We start from the raw sequence: 15,801 nt of genomic DNA, 5'->3' as shown, positions 1-15,801 counted from the left end.
ATTATATCATATCGTTATAGAAAAATTAGGGGTCACTTAAGCTCCGCCGTTAAAGGTATAACGCGATAGTGTCTCTCTCTCATACACACACACGCACGATGTTTTTTTTTCTTCGCGTACGTGTTATATTTTAGCTCTTTTATTTATTTATTTATTTATTTATTTATTTATTTATTTATTTATTTATTTATTTATTTATTTATTTATTTATTTATTTATTTATTTATTTTATCAAATACTGCAGGCCCTAACTGGGCCCTAGCAGGAGGGGCGAAAAGAATACAATGCAGTGAAATATGAATTCATCAAAAGTAACATGCTGCACACAAGTGTAGTATGTTATATGTTGTTATGTATGTTATGTTAATATTTCTATCATTTCTTTATTTATTTTTATTTTATTTGACCTTTTATATTTTTATACACCAATACGCATGCGTCAGCAACAATCGCTTTCCATTCTGAGCAATTTGACACTTTTGAACACAATCTTCAATTATTTCAATTAATCAATTACACATTCTAAATTTTCTTCCTTAGCATCACCAAGCACTGGTTTTTCATTCTGACACTTTTAAACTCTTACTTTCCAATTTTTCCTTTTTTTTTTGTTTCTTTATTTTATTAATTGATCAATTAATTACAAATATTTTATTAACTCGTCATCGCCTATTGCACACCAATCAATATTCAATCACTGGAAGCACAAATTACCATGGCACGTTTTTTTTTTTTTTTACGCAGCCCCCGATTATTTCCGAGACTAATGCCAACTACTGCGTCGACGGCATGGGAAGGAAAGTGCTAAGCGCCAGTCCAACTTACGTCAAATTACACACGATCCTTTTATCATAAAATAAAATGCATCCTCGCTCATTTCACCAACCAAGTATCCTCCAGTGGGATGAGCGACGGTGATTGCGCAGACCAAGCAAACAAACTCGCGATAATCTCTCATAGGCATTTAAGTAAACAGCAAAGGCGCACAGACAAAAAAATCCATATTACAGAACTCTGGATACTGTACCTGGATAGGGATGACGCTGCGGATTGCCGAGGGGGGGGGGGGGGCATGCACGACTCGTAGAGCAATTTGTAACTGCGCTCGGCAGCGCAGCCGGTGGGCCCCGCCACGTCTCGGCTGTCAAAATACGCTTCCAGGCGTCTCTAACAGAAACTGCCAGGGACCGAACAGAGGTCCAAGCACAGCACACTAGGTTAAAACGTGAAAATCGCGAACAGAACGGCGAGCGCTGACGGACGGACACGAAGCGAACGGATGGAGCGAAGAAAATATGGCGGCCAGCGCGGGCCGCCATATTTTCTCCAGCAGCCCTCGCCGTTGTCAGAAATCTGGGCGCATTCCCCAGGTAGAAAAGTGGCCGATTAAATGCCCACTTAAAGTATGTAAAAGCGCAGCTTGATAGAGGCATCACACTGGTCCTGTTCTCGCGCTTAAAGAACGTTGAATGTCCTTCTGATTAGAAAACTCGGGCAACTTAAGCCCCGCCTTCAAGGGGAAACATGTCAACTTCACACCCTAAAAATACCACGAAGGGTTAATGGAACCATTCTGCCGGCCTTCTTAGCAAGTGGTTGTTCACGCAGTACATGCCCTTTACTAGTCGTAAAACACTAATCTTTTAATTTGTGCATGTATTATCCTACACTTAGTGGACATTCAGTGGTAAGCTATCAATTGTTATTCATTATCAACCAACAAATGTAAAGCCCGCTTTATTCAAGACTCACGAACATATAACTGCGTAGCTTAGGTTTAACTTGAACTCTGAATCCAAGGTTCCTAGTGGACTCATCTCATCTCATCTTCCCATCTCAAAAAATTAGTTGTGGTTTACCTCCGGTTAACCCTAATTGAATTGCGAAAGCAACGGCGGAAGCTTATTTAGCCTGCTACATTATTCTCCTATCACTCCCTATCAGTGTAAGGTGCTACATTATTGGGTACACTTAAGCTCATCCTACAAGAGTATGACACGACAGCATAAGCTACCAGCCCACATATAAAGTCACGCTTCAACCGTATGGACGTGCCTGCGTGTCGTAGTGGTAACGAGAATGCAAACGGTTCTGGCAGGCTGATTCTGATATCACCCTCCCATATGAAAGGTGCGACCCGGGTTGGCGGCTCCTGCCCGTGGCATAGGGGTAGCGTCAATTCAAATGTCATGGCTGCTGATTTTTGATGAGGAGCCCGTAGCTACACCTCTTCACGGCGTAGTTGCAGCCACCCGAGGTCTCGCTTTGGCTGTCGGAGTTAGTGTTCCTGTATTATACAGGAACACTAGTCGGAGTGTTGCTTTCGCAACAAAAGCGAGGCCCAGATTGGCAGCTCCTACAAACTGAACAATGTCACGTGATGTTATGACGTTAGAGTCCAGCGTCTAATCAGTGCACTTGCCATCTACCGCCTGGCAGAGCCATCCACCGTGACTTTTCGCTCACAACAGTCGTAGTTACGTTATCGTGCTTTCATGCCGAGGGTAATAATTGTGCGCTTATACTAGTCAATACAAAACCTAATGATTTTCTCCGTGCAGTACCCCCAAATCACGGAGCAGCAACGGCGTCTTCGGGCGGTCCAGCTTGCGGGTGCGGATACAATTCATTACTGCCGCGAGTGTCAACTTATATTCAGAGACCCCTGTAAGCTTGTGGCCCACCATGTGTACAAGCATCAGTTCGTCGCGAACACTGAGGAGAAGAAGAAGCTGCCTTGCCCGATATGCCAGCAGCGGTGTCGGTCTCGTAACACCATGGCTGCTCACCTGGGGACGCACCTGGGCGAGCGCGCGTGCAGGAAGTGCGGCGCCGAGTTCGCCAGCGCCGGAGCTGCCTCGGCGCACAAACTCTTCCATCGCACAGGCGGAGACTTCTCGTGCGAGATCTGCGGGATGGCATTCGATCTGCAGAGCCGACTGAGAGTTCACTATAAGGCGCAGCATGCTGACCAAGGCTAGACAACGACGCTGCGCATGGGATGGGCATCCGGGCTCAACTCCGAGCGCGCTGACTGGACAGGGGGTACAGTCGCAGCTGAGGCTCACGGCTTGGAGCCGAACGTCCGCGCTCGGATCATCGTTTTGGGAGCCCATTCGATGCAGCTAGCAAAATCACGGCCTTTACCTCGCCGCATGATTAAGACACCCTTCGTCCCGCCGGCACCGGAACCCATGTGGTTTTTGAGTATGTTTGAGAGGAATGAAAGAAAAGAAATTGTTTTATTTTTCTCGCGTTGTTACTTAAAGTTGGTGCTTGTCTGAAATTCGTTCAGTCTGTGCTGAAGCTTAAACTGTCATTCCCTTGGCGGGGTTTATCAGGGCTGAGTCTCTCTTTTGCAATTAGTAACCCGGAGCAGACCTAGTACGTGTTCTAGAAATCGCACGCTTAAAACGGGCATGTTGAGGCTACGTACGAGATCATGCTATGAGATTTTACGAGATCACTACGGTGATGACAAGTGCATAGTAGCCATTGTCGAAGCCCTGTGAACAACGAAAATATTTTTATGGGCCCTCATGGGCGGCATGCGAACATGGAAAGTCGCCAGAGAGGGGCTGTCTTGTTTCCTCATGCGTGCCATCATTTGCACTGCTACTAGGAAGCTTTAGAATGGCCGTAGAGCCGTACAGTTGGTGCTTGTCGTTGCTACTGCTGTCGTCGTTATCCTACCCTACAGCAATATTTCCCGGGAGCTTGTAATTTTTTTTTCTTTTTTTTTATGCAAGCTTGCCATTAGGCCTATTATAGAAACTCGTGTAAATTATTTTCGGTAAGAAACCGGAGCAGGCTCCCACTCTTGTCGTTGTCGGTGAGCCATTTAGAGAAGTCCTCTTTCCTTGTTGTGGTTACTGCACTTGCTTTGATGTATATCAATATAAAACTCTAGCCCAGAAAATCTGGACAAGTGCGTTTAGTCTGCACGGATGCCACCAAGATCCACTTGGCGCCTAGCACTGAAACGTTCGGCACATATGATTTTCTATAGTCAGCATTCGTCGGCGCGAGCTCCGGAAAACTGTCGGCAAGCTTTTGAGACAGGAAGAGTCGGCCATGGCAGTCGCCTAGTTCGTGCAGAATCTTGGCGCATTTTAGTTGCTTATCTTTATAAGTAATGCCGCCACTAAGTGCGTCGTCGGCTGCCCGCGGTGACCAGATGACGCTATATAGTTGCTGGCACATCAGGGAAAGTTGCGATTGATGCAGGTAATGGCACAGTAAGGAGACTAACACTGTTCTGCACAAAATAGGACTATTCGAGAGAAACGCAATGGGCTCGATTTATAGCAGGTCCCTGGAATAAGGCACTTGCGAAATTGAAATGCTGCAGACCTGTTTGTGGGCTACAGCAGGTGAGAGTGCAATATGCCATTTCTGTAACAATTTTACGCGGTAGAAAAATAGTTCAGAAATTAAAATAGAAAACAAAAATTATATATGCAGTGATTTCAAGCGCTAGCATATCTGAATTGCATGCAACATTATCTAAAATTATGGTTGGTTCCGAAAATGTAGTTCAGAAAATCCCCAGTATTATCAAAGGAAGCTGCATTTGAAAGTGATGGTGCGGGTGAAAATTGTTTGGGCTACTATGGCTCCTTGTACATGCATATCGAGGCTAGTTATCAAAATGAGTGAACAGCCGATGGGCGATGCTCTAAAGAAAAAAATTTCGGTGCGCAAGGCTTAGGCTAAATTTTCTCGACGAGGAAGATGTACATCAACGTTAAAAAAAAAAATCAGCTTTCGTTATACACACTGAATTTCTTGCAAAGAATTTCATGCATTTCAAACATATTCGAGAATTATGAGACTTATAGACGTACGTATATTCTTGACACTCAATTTATTCTTCAACAACTTGCTAGAATATGTGCTTTACCTAAATTCCTTACTGCTTTAACTGTGAAGTAATAAGAATGATTCCCCAGAGAGACATGACACCAATATATTTGCATTTGAATACCGTCTATTGTAATGGGCGGTCAAAGAATCAAAGTAGAGTGAGGAGCGGATTTTAAAAGACGTAAGTACACAGGGGCAGAAGAAAGAAAGGGCCGGCCACAAGCCGGCTATCTTCAGGAGTTTTGACTGTTATGAATGTTCTGTGTAGTGGCCACACACTACCAACCATTCCAACCAGTCTGACAAACTTGGTGATATCCTCTGTAAGTTCGCTATATTTCCTTTCTTTTAAATTTCGTGTACATTCACGTTTCACCAATTTTTAACCGTGGCCTAGAATCTTTACATCACCGCCATCAAACTTTAAATCGCTTTTCGCTCATTTATATAAAAGAAAAACAAGAAGGAAGAAATGAATCAAGAACAAGACTCGCTGTCCCCAAAACTGTCTAAGCCTCAAATTGACTTCCAGTATCTCATCACACCAATCACTCTCTTTTCCCCTACTGCCCAGGGGATATCAGAACATCTCTTCAAGCTGTCCTTATATACGGCTCTTTGTTAGGGGAACCGTCAACATTTTGAAATGTTGAATATAAATAAGAATTCAATTTAATCTCCCAGAGGCGTTCTTCCAGCTATGGGTAGTGACAGAATATTTTCCTAATTACTTTGTCTCCGCCTTCGAGTGCGTAAAGGTTCAGTTGCCGTCGGGTCATGTCTATTCAATTTTATAGCAACGATTAAACTGGTGATACATCAACGCTGAGGGAAAAGCTATTGTTCTTCCTCTTTTGTTATACAGCGAATCCGGGATTTCGTCGCCCTTGCTTTGTTAGGCCTTGGTTATTTCTTGGTTAACTCTGTTGAAGCTTCCCGTCCATCGCATGATCACACGAGAAAATTGCAAGAGCTAGCCACATAGCATGACAATCAGTCTATAGCCATAGTCTTGAGGTGACTGCCACCATTGAGGAGTCTATGCCGCTAGGTTGTTAACCTTTATGCAGCTACAGGTTTTTAGCGTTCACCTGATACGTGGGAGATGCGGGATTCGGCCCCCGGCATCGTCGGGTACCTTTTAGAGCACAATCCCTACTACTCGTGCAGTAGAGACTAGCTTTGCCGCGATAATCTTCAAGGCCTGACAAAAATCAAAGTTGTTTACGTGAAAATTAAGTTATATCATGACTTTGTACATGTATGGTCATGACTAGTCACATGAGTTACTGACCCCCTTACCATTGGTTATTGTAACCTTTCACCTGTGACCTTAGCTGACATATCATGTCATAGCATGACGGTGAGTGGTAGTCACGTGAAAGCACTGACATCACATCATCGTGCCATGATTTGGAAAGCAATAAAATTGAATCCACGTTACAACCTTCCTAATTAAACAACGCAAAAACCAAGCTTAATAGAGCTCTCGCTCGTGTAACTAGGTTGAAACCATGGTCAAATCCCCGCCATGTTTTCCCACAGGTGCTAGTATTCGCTTGTCCGATGCTTAGCGCCCTGTTCGGAATAAAATTATTGGGGAAAATTGATCCTCGATGTTACCTTGCCCGGTCGTGTAACCTACTGGTCGGTTTAGTTTGACACCTTTTCGCTGGTAACACCAAACATTCGCCGTCACAAGTGGCAAGCATCATTACTGTTCCGAGAATAAATCCCTATAGTTGGCATACACTTTTAATCTCGCATGGTATTAGCTGGCTGCAAGTGAGAGGTTCGTATTCCTTGCCTAACGTCATCGCCTTCGCAGCTTAGTTCTAGGGTCCCCTGTAGAAGGACTGGGAACAGTACTTGAGGCAGTCCGCGGACTGGAACTGAAGCTCTGCAAGTTTCGCTTCGTCTTTTAAAAGCTACTGTTCCTAGACACCGTTGTTAGCAGAGACTAAGCTTCTTTTCCGATATCCGCAGTAATTGACCACAATTACGCAATTTACGCCACCTTGCGAAAGCAAAAATGTTACCACCAGGATTTTGCTACTGTGCGACCACTTCAGGGTGTTCGCGAAGAACTTGTAGCGCATTTCCGAGCCTCTGACATATATGACCAGAGTGAGTATAGAGTTCAAATATGAAGCGACACAGATGGAAGCCTTCTAGGGCTTCAAATCCGCCTGCGGTAACCGCTTGCCTTTGAGCACTTCGATGAAAAAAACAGAAACTAACATTCACACCGACTTAAGCAGATTGATCATCCTCGCTTACCTATCCAAAGCAAGAAATCGAGGGGAGACAGTCATTGGCTACGTTACTCGTTGCTTCTCGAATGCAAAAAGTAACTATTCTACTGCAGAGGGAGTGAGTGCCGTGCAAGCATTAAACTACATCAAAGCTAAGCAGCCTTGGGAAAGCTACTGGACTGTCTTCTTTGGTTTAATTGGCTGCACCGCAAACGTCACCGCGGTCTAAAATACGGAACAAAGGAGCTTCAATGGTGGTTGCTTTTTGCGGACCCCGATTTACTTCCACCTCCGTGACAGCCAGGAGAACAACTCTTTTTGTACTACTAGAATCAATATACAGCATCTACCATCAGTTCGTTCCTTTGTCCAATGTGGAATAGGAGATGAAGGCATTTTTTATGTTGGCGACTTCACCTTTCTTGACATCCTGGCAAAAACCTTTTGCTTTATTACGAAGAACCATGTTGTACTGCACTTGATCACGAATTTAAACGAGCTGCCTGGTTATACGGTAGGTACATACGTGCTTCCATTCAGCAACTGCATGGCTGACTGATGCTGCTTATATGTGGAGAGCAGAGCAGGCGAGGCTGTATGAGTGCACAAGACAAAATTTTGTTGCAGATCATTTTCGTCTGCACCTGTATCAAACGTGCAGTGTAGCTGCCTGGTTGTGACTAGCACTATGCATTTACTTCAATGTTAATGAGATTAAGTGCCTTCCCACGTTGGAAAAAGCCGGCAAAATTGCTTATGGCTTCTATTTAATAATTAATGTATGCGTTATGTGCATAGCATATGTTTTCTTGCAACATGTGATGTGCTTCATGTAAATTTTTGCCGAGGTATGCATGCAGACTCACCATTTGCTTATTTATCACGGAACAAAAATAAGTACTTTAAAACACGAATTGAGGACACGCCCTAATCACATGATGTGGACAATTGACGTTTTTTGTGCTTTCGTTTAGTGATACAGCCAGAAAATAATCCCACTTTAATCCTTTTTTTGACAATACGAAGAGGTACACGCGGCATCGCCCTAGCTTCTTGCCGCGATTTTCTCGGACAATCTTCGCGCTTCGCAGGGTCCTTTAGCGCGCGAGCGCAGGAAAGTTTTACCCACTGAGTGTAGGGCCCTGTATGTGCCTTCCACACACACACACTCTGTCCCTGATTCTTTCCGCGCTCTACCACATATACGCCACTCAACTGACACAATGGAGAGGTTAGAAACTTAAGCACGCTTGCTGACCTGACGGTAGCTAGCCATTGCTTGGTTGTTCGAAAAAGTTGTCCTGCACAGCCATGTTGTTAACGCCATCGATACTCTGAGAATGCGAGCGTTGTCCTTGGATAGGAACCACCGGCTGCGCGTACTGGCGGTACCCAATGATCTGGCGATTCCTTCTGTTTACTATGAGGCTCTTAAATGTTTTAGATCCTTAAGATGTCACTGCTAAATGAATGTGAGGATTCATCGGTGCATATGAAGAGAAATGCTATCACATTCTGCGCCAAGCCACTGTGAATACATACCGATGCCGTTCTTGCTATTCGGCTCTAACGCTGTTCGCGTCTCGTAAACACGCTCAGCCTCTCCGTGCGTAGCTGCTGCCGAATGCGCGACCGCATGTGTGTCATGATACACTGAGACCCCAACGCCGCAACATAGCTCATTTGCTCTCACGCAGCTCGAGGGGTGCGCATCACGTAAAGCAACGCAGCGGCTGCGTTCCTGAAGCATCGTCGTTTTTCATACTTGGCTCCAATACATAGCAGAAGAAGATAGCGCTTTTTTTTTCGTTTTTTTTTCTTTTTCATCATAGTGCGTGACACGTTCGTGCGCTTAAATGACATCGCCTTGCTACACACGTCTGTCGTACGTCAAAATTTTAACAAAATCGCGAATATTCAAGAATAGGGCTCCTGCATTGGGGCAGTTATATAGGGTCATGATGATGACCACACATGCCATTGGGTCTGCATGGAAAGCTTTCTAGGCAGTACGAGCAATTTTAGGGCGACAGCACTCACGCACACCACTGCCGACCTATAATTTTGTTCGATCTTGTTTGTGTAGTCCTTCTTATTGGCTGAGTTGTTTGGTGAGGTCACATTCACGTGACCTCTAGTAGAAAATTCAAACCAAGTCCGGTATATAGCGGCTCTAACGCGTGAGTCTTTCCGGCGGGTCTGAAGCTTGCCTGCCAACATAGCGAGTGATAAAACTTCCTGTGAATGACCAACGACTGATTATGGCCTCTTGTAGCGCATTCACACTGAAAGAATATATAAAAAATAAAAAACCCATGCGGATTAGAATCAATCGGGGGCGAACCGGGTACTCGTGTTCAGTAGCCGAGGCTCGAACGTCGTAACCATTGAGCCACCGCGGCGGGTAGTTACGCTCGTTATAACCAGGTTTAAGTATGATTAAACAACTGCCATTTGACGCGGTAGCTCCCATATCGTAGGGTTAAGCCCATGGCCTCCGTGATCAAGCGTGTCGTTCCACTAGAACTGATTGTGGAGGCCACGGTTAAACGTCCGCCATTTCAAGCGGTGGCACTGAGATGGCGCCACATGTACAGATGAAACTGCAGCCACAGAAAACATCTTAATTACACCCTTTGGTAAAAACAGTTGCAAGGTTACGTGACGGCATCACAGGAAATATGATGGTTAACCGGTTCATTCTGATGTAAGAACAAATGCAGAACGATTTTATTTACTCTAATTTTTATCACAGCGACAAACGTATTTTCTCGGTTTATACTTAAACACTAGATGAGACCTTCTGAACGCCGCTGCCAAATGAATACATCTTGTGAGTTCGAAAATGCGTAACTGTCCGTTCGAGTGCGGTTTTCCGCATCCCAGCGGCGAATGGCGCTGGCAGCCAGCTTCGCGGTTTGCAGTGTCCACTTCGCGGACACTCCCAGCGGCGTCAATTGCTAACGTGGTTGTGCGTGCTGCGTCCAGTTGTGCGCGTGCATATCGCTTTGCCGCACAAATGTCATCCCGCATGGTTCGCACATAAAGTTACCAGCGGTGCGGTGGAAGATCTCGTGCATCGCGGCAGCGCCGGTGCTGGCGAACTCCGCGCCGCACTTAATGCAGATGCGTTCCCCGAGGTGCGTTCCGAGGTGTGCTGCCATGGTCCTCCGTGACTTGCACCGTTGCTTGCAGATGGGACATGGCCTCTTCTTGCCCTGCTCGGTGTCGTGAGCCTGATGCCTGTAGACGTGGTGGGCTGCCAGCCTACTCGGGTCCCGGAACTGCAGCCGACATTCACGGCAGTGGTGGACGGTGGCCTCGCCCATCGGCCGCATCGCCTGCAGCCGTCTTCGCTGCTCAGAGATGTGGCGCCGCTGCAAGGCGAGGAAAGCGCGGAAAGTAAATCTCACGTTCTCTTTCCCTTCCGCACAAGCTTTAGCTCCTGCGGGAGGTGATGCGGCCGTCCCTATTAGGTAAAGTTTCGCTGTTTATAGGCTCTAAACAACTCCGAATGTTCCTTCTGGTGGTTTCCTTGTCACCTGCTCATCTGAGACTCCTATCCACAATGAACCGTTACTTATGACAATTAGTGTTTTTGCTTAATGAAAAAGATTTACAGTATTAACCTTCGCAATAACAGCTTGGCCGCTTGACCATGATGCCTCGTGACCGGATTCGTAGCCAGGCCTCCTTTCTTGCCGAGACAAGCGTTGCTATGCGGGACCTATGGTGCCACGTCTGTTTCTTATGAACGCTGCATGATTTCTAAAAAAAAAAAAGACGTCTTTTTTTTTTTTTCAAAATTTATATCGCGCTTTTCCCGTGGACTCTCATCTTCACCATAACATAACCAGCTTGCAGCAAGCTGACTGACTGAAATATTTGTTAGAATTAAATTGCTGCACATATTTTATTGGGGGACCTCAGTTGCAAATTCAAGGGCGTGACACGAAAGCTTTGACGGCTACCGTTTCCTGGCTCCCCTTGCGGGCTCATGCGCGTCCATTCACTTTGTTACTAGGCTAAGCAGTGATCTTTGGTTTGTACCTTTATTACCGCACACATCTTAATTGACATGCAGTCGTAAGATACCATGAGCACGGGGTCGTCCACTCTTAGTGCGAACAAGCATGCTTCCTTCTAAGTGTCATTGTCTGCGAGGCGGCCTCAAATCGAAGCCGAGGCGCAGGCTCAGAGCGACCCGAAGTCAAGAGTCGGCTACTTTGCTTCAATGCACGGTCAAATCGGAGACAATGGCGCTCTGGAGAGAGCATGCTTGTTCGCATTAAGAGTTGATGACCCTGTAAATTACGTGGGAGACTACCCGAGATAGATATGAATCCCCGTTTAAGCCAAGCCGTACGAAATTGCCTGTGTGGCCAAGGGGCAGATACCTGATTTAGGATCGTATGCATTGACCTGAAAGGCTAGGTTCCTATCTAACCCTCGCACTCAAAAACGAAGCCCGAGTCGACATCGGCCGCCAACTCAGCTATGTCACGCGTTCTCACGACGTCCCGACCAATAAGTAAACGGTCATGTCATCTGTCAGCTACCACCTGCCAGAGCTGTGCTCATCATTTTTCGCTCACAACGCCATTGCCGAGAACGCCGTCACCGGTCTTCTCGGAGAACGGGGCCTTAATGCAATCGCGTTAAAACGGGCGCATAGACCAAACTATGGTTTAGGTGATGTGGCAGCGATAGTTGGCGAGGCAGGCCGCTTGCCAAAAAGCGTTACTAATTATAAAACGCCATGTGTTGAGCCTCTTGCGTCAGCGTACAGGTTGGGGTTACTACACGTGCGCAGATTTTATGGGCTTTGAGCACACTTATGGTCTCGAACAAGCGGAAGTACAGATAGAGGCTAGGTGACCAGCATCTGTCTCTGCTCTGCTAGTGGAATGGCAACACATTAACCGGGCCCGACAGAATGTACAGAGAAGAAAATTTGGGGAGAACCTAATGGCCACTAAATCCTACTTGCAGCAAACTTTGAATTCATTAAATGCATAGATGCGTTTTTTGTGAGTATCGAGTCAAGTTTGAAAGCTTTGCGTGGAGTCGATTAATTTAGAAATAATTTTTAAAAAGTGCTGCTGGCGACCACTCGTAACCGATTTGGGCGTCACGTCTCGGACGTGACGCCCACCTCACTGACGTTCCTGGGGCTATGGGTACGCCGCTTATTAGACGCTCCCAAAATACGCGGGCAGGAAGAAGGGGGCGGGGTGCCGTTGTGACTTTTCTTCGTTCTTCTTGCTCGCCGGAGAGGGTTGAGTTGAAGGAGACAGGAGGAGCATCGTTTGCGATCGCCCAAATGTCCGGTGCTAAACAGATTAGTAAGAAAGAAGTCCATCAACGAATTAGCGGTAAGGGGGAGGGCAGAAGAGTTCAGGATCTCTCTACAGAATAGATATTCAGCTCTAACCAAGGATGACGAGATTAGCCTAGAGCCAATGAGCAATAATTTCAGAGATATCGTTACTGAGTGTGCTGTAGTAGTAGGCGGTAGGGTAGCTAGGATGCCGGTAAGCTGTCTAATGAGACAAAAGATTTGATTAAGAAACGCTAAAGTATGAAAGCTTCCAATCCAACAGACCAGATAGAATTGGCAGAGATATCAAAGATGATCAATAAGCGCAAAGTGGCCGATATAAGGAAGTATAACGTGGAGAAAGTTGAGCATGCTGTAAAGAACGGGGGAGGCCTTAAAGCAATGAAGGCGAAATTGGGCATAGGCAAAAATCAGATGTATGCGACAAGGGACAAGGCGGGCAACGTCATCACTAATATGGAAAAGATAGTCAAAGTAGCCGAGGAGTTCTATACTGATCTCTACTGCAGCCAAAGAAGTCGCGACAATAATGAAACTGGCGGTAGGGAAATGCAGTCAGACGTTCCGCCAGTGACGAAGAACGAAGTTAAGAAAGCACTAGAAACTATCAAAAGGGGGAAAGCAGCTGAAGAGAATCAGGTAACTATAGATTTGTTGAAGGACGGGTGGGTTTTCGTGCTAGAAAAACTGGCCACCCTGTATACGCAGTGCCTGGTGTTATCGATAGTACTGGAACCATGGAAGAATGCAAACATTATCTTAATTCATAACAAAGATGACACTAAGGACTTGAAAAATTACAGACCAATCAGTTTACTGTTGTTATGTATATGGCATTTACCAAGGTAATCGCTAATAGAATCAGGACAACCTTAGACTGCAACCAAGCAAAAGACCAAGCAGGTTATCAGAACGGGTACTCCACTATCGATCATATCCATACCATCAACGAGGTGATGGAAAAATGCTCGGAAAATAACCAGCCCTTATACATAGCATTCATTGATTACGAAAAAGCATTTGACTCAGTAGTAATCTCGGCGGTGATGCAGGCATTGCGAAATCAGGGTGCAGACGAGCCGTACGTGAAAGTGCTGGAAGATATATATTGGGGCTGCATAGCAACCATAGTTCTGCATAAGGAAAGTAACAAAATTCCTATAAAGAAGGATGTAGGCAAGGAGACACGATCTCCCCAGTACTATTCACAGCTTGCTTAGAAGAAGTATTCAGAAATTTGGAATGTAAGCAGTTAGGGATAAGGGTAGATGGAGAATACCTCAGTATTTTGCGATTTGCTGATGACATTGCCTTGCTGGATAACTCAGGGTATGAACTTCAAGGAATGATGAATGATTGATGACCTAGACAAAAAAAGTACGAAGGTAGGCATGAAAATCAGTATGCAGACGACTAAAGAAATGTTCAACAGCCTCGGGAAGGAACAGCAGTTAAAATTAGGGAGCGAAGCACTGAAAGTAGTAGGCGGAGGTGTCTACTTAAGACAAGTAGTAACCGTAGATGAGGACCATGAAAGGGAAATAACAAGGAGAATAAAATTGAGGTGGAGCGTATTTGGCAAGCACTCGCAGATTATGACTAGCAGCTTACCGGTATCGCTCAAGAGGGAAGTATACAACAGTTGCATCTTACCTGTACTCACCTATGGGGCTGAAACGTGGAGGCTAACCAAGAGGGTTCTACTTTGACATATTCTAGTGGAAATCAAGAAGACATGGACCTGGGCAGAACATGTAGTGCGAAGAGAGGATACCCGATGGTCGCTTAGGGTAACAAACTGGATTCCAAGGGAAGGAAAGCGTAGAAGGGGGCGGCAGAAAGTTAGATGGGCGGATGAGGTTAGTTCGCAGGCGTCAAGTGGATGCAGCCAGCACAGGACCGGGTTAAATGGACGAATATGAGAGAGGCCTTCGCCCTGCAGTAGTCAGGCGAATGATGATGATGATGATGATTAATTAATGAAACTAGCATAAAAATTCTTGCGTTGCAGAAATGGGATACGCATTGCTCTTGCACGTTTTATAATTTTAGTAAACTGCTTTCCATGGGCACTTTAAGTTCCGCCTTTAAGGGTATGGCGACCTTGCGGACCTTTGTACGCATATATCCGCTTTGATACTCGCTAATCACTAAATCCTTAAATTTTGGCTCTATTGCTTTCCACCTACTCATTCCACCTACTCACCTACTCACTGAAGCTAGCTCATTATTTGAAACCCCGCAATAGCTACAGCTGCCCGCTTTAACCAAGCCGTACGGACGCGCCTGTGCGTCCTAGGGGTAGCATGCCTGATTCAGGACCGGAAGTCCCCATTCGATTTTCATCTCCGGTCTTCCAGCAAACTCGGCCGTGCCACGTGGTTTCGTGACGTCGCACAACTCGCCATCAGTGCCCAGCCATGTCACCTGCCAGCATGCTCTCGAGTTTTTGTGGACAGCACCTACACCGGGTTTTGGAGCGAAAAACTCCTCTACACCATGTCTCGCCAAGGTCACCGATGCAGATTATTTGGCATTCAAACCGGAAGAGCTCCGGAGGTAACTGCACTGCGCGCTGAACTCTGTCTCACCAGCTGTAGCCATGTCACCAACCACGCGACTCGCTGCTCGCTTAAAAGGACAGGGGATCCGTCTCGCTCAAAAGGGAGGGAGCAATGGCTGAAGCTGTTGCGTCGGCGACAGCTTCTTTGCTGCACGGAAGGTGCTGCGAAAGTTCGCGGAAGGCTGGTGATGCCCAGAAGGCAGCACCGAGTGTGTCAGCGGCCGGTAGCTTACGGTCTTGACTTAGTTCGAAGATAGTTGAACTGCTAAAAGTGTAGCCAATAGTATTGGAGCTTTCGCTTTCTAACTAGGTTTAGGAGAATTAAACCTCGGCAATGTTTTTCTTCTGCAGAACGGAACCTAAAATCTATCGTGTTAAAACGTTGCGCAAGGATTACATGTATGACACTAGATGTTAAAAAACTATCTTTTTGAGGTCCAATCCGCTCTGTCCAAGCTCAAGCTCCAGTCATAGCCTCGTATGCCGTGATTGCGATAATTCGGCCCATCCGAAGAACAGGCTCGCACCTGCACCCCGGCTTCTTGCGGTGCGGCAACATTGTCACGGCGAGCAACCTGCGAGAACGAGAATATATATACTATGGATTTACCGTTGCCGTAGATGCGTCTGAGTCCATGCTGTCGCTCGAGGCGCACTGCCGCGCTGCCAGTTCCGCCAGTGAAGGAACGCTGGCCGTGAGCAGTGACACAACGTCTTCCCGATCCATGATTGGCAACCCAGGCCTCGCTGTAACAGAGTGACCCTCAAGAGCTGTC

This window comes from Amblyomma maculatum, chromosome 1, assembly GCF_055883805.1.
Source record: "Amblyomma maculatum isolate TAMU_Amacu chromosome 1, ASM5588380v1, whole genome shotgun sequence".
Taxonomy (NCBI): Eukaryota; Metazoa; Arthropoda; class Arachnida; order Ixodida; family Ixodidae; genus Amblyomma; species Amblyomma maculatum.
Note: the sequence above shows the minus strand (reverse complement) of the source record.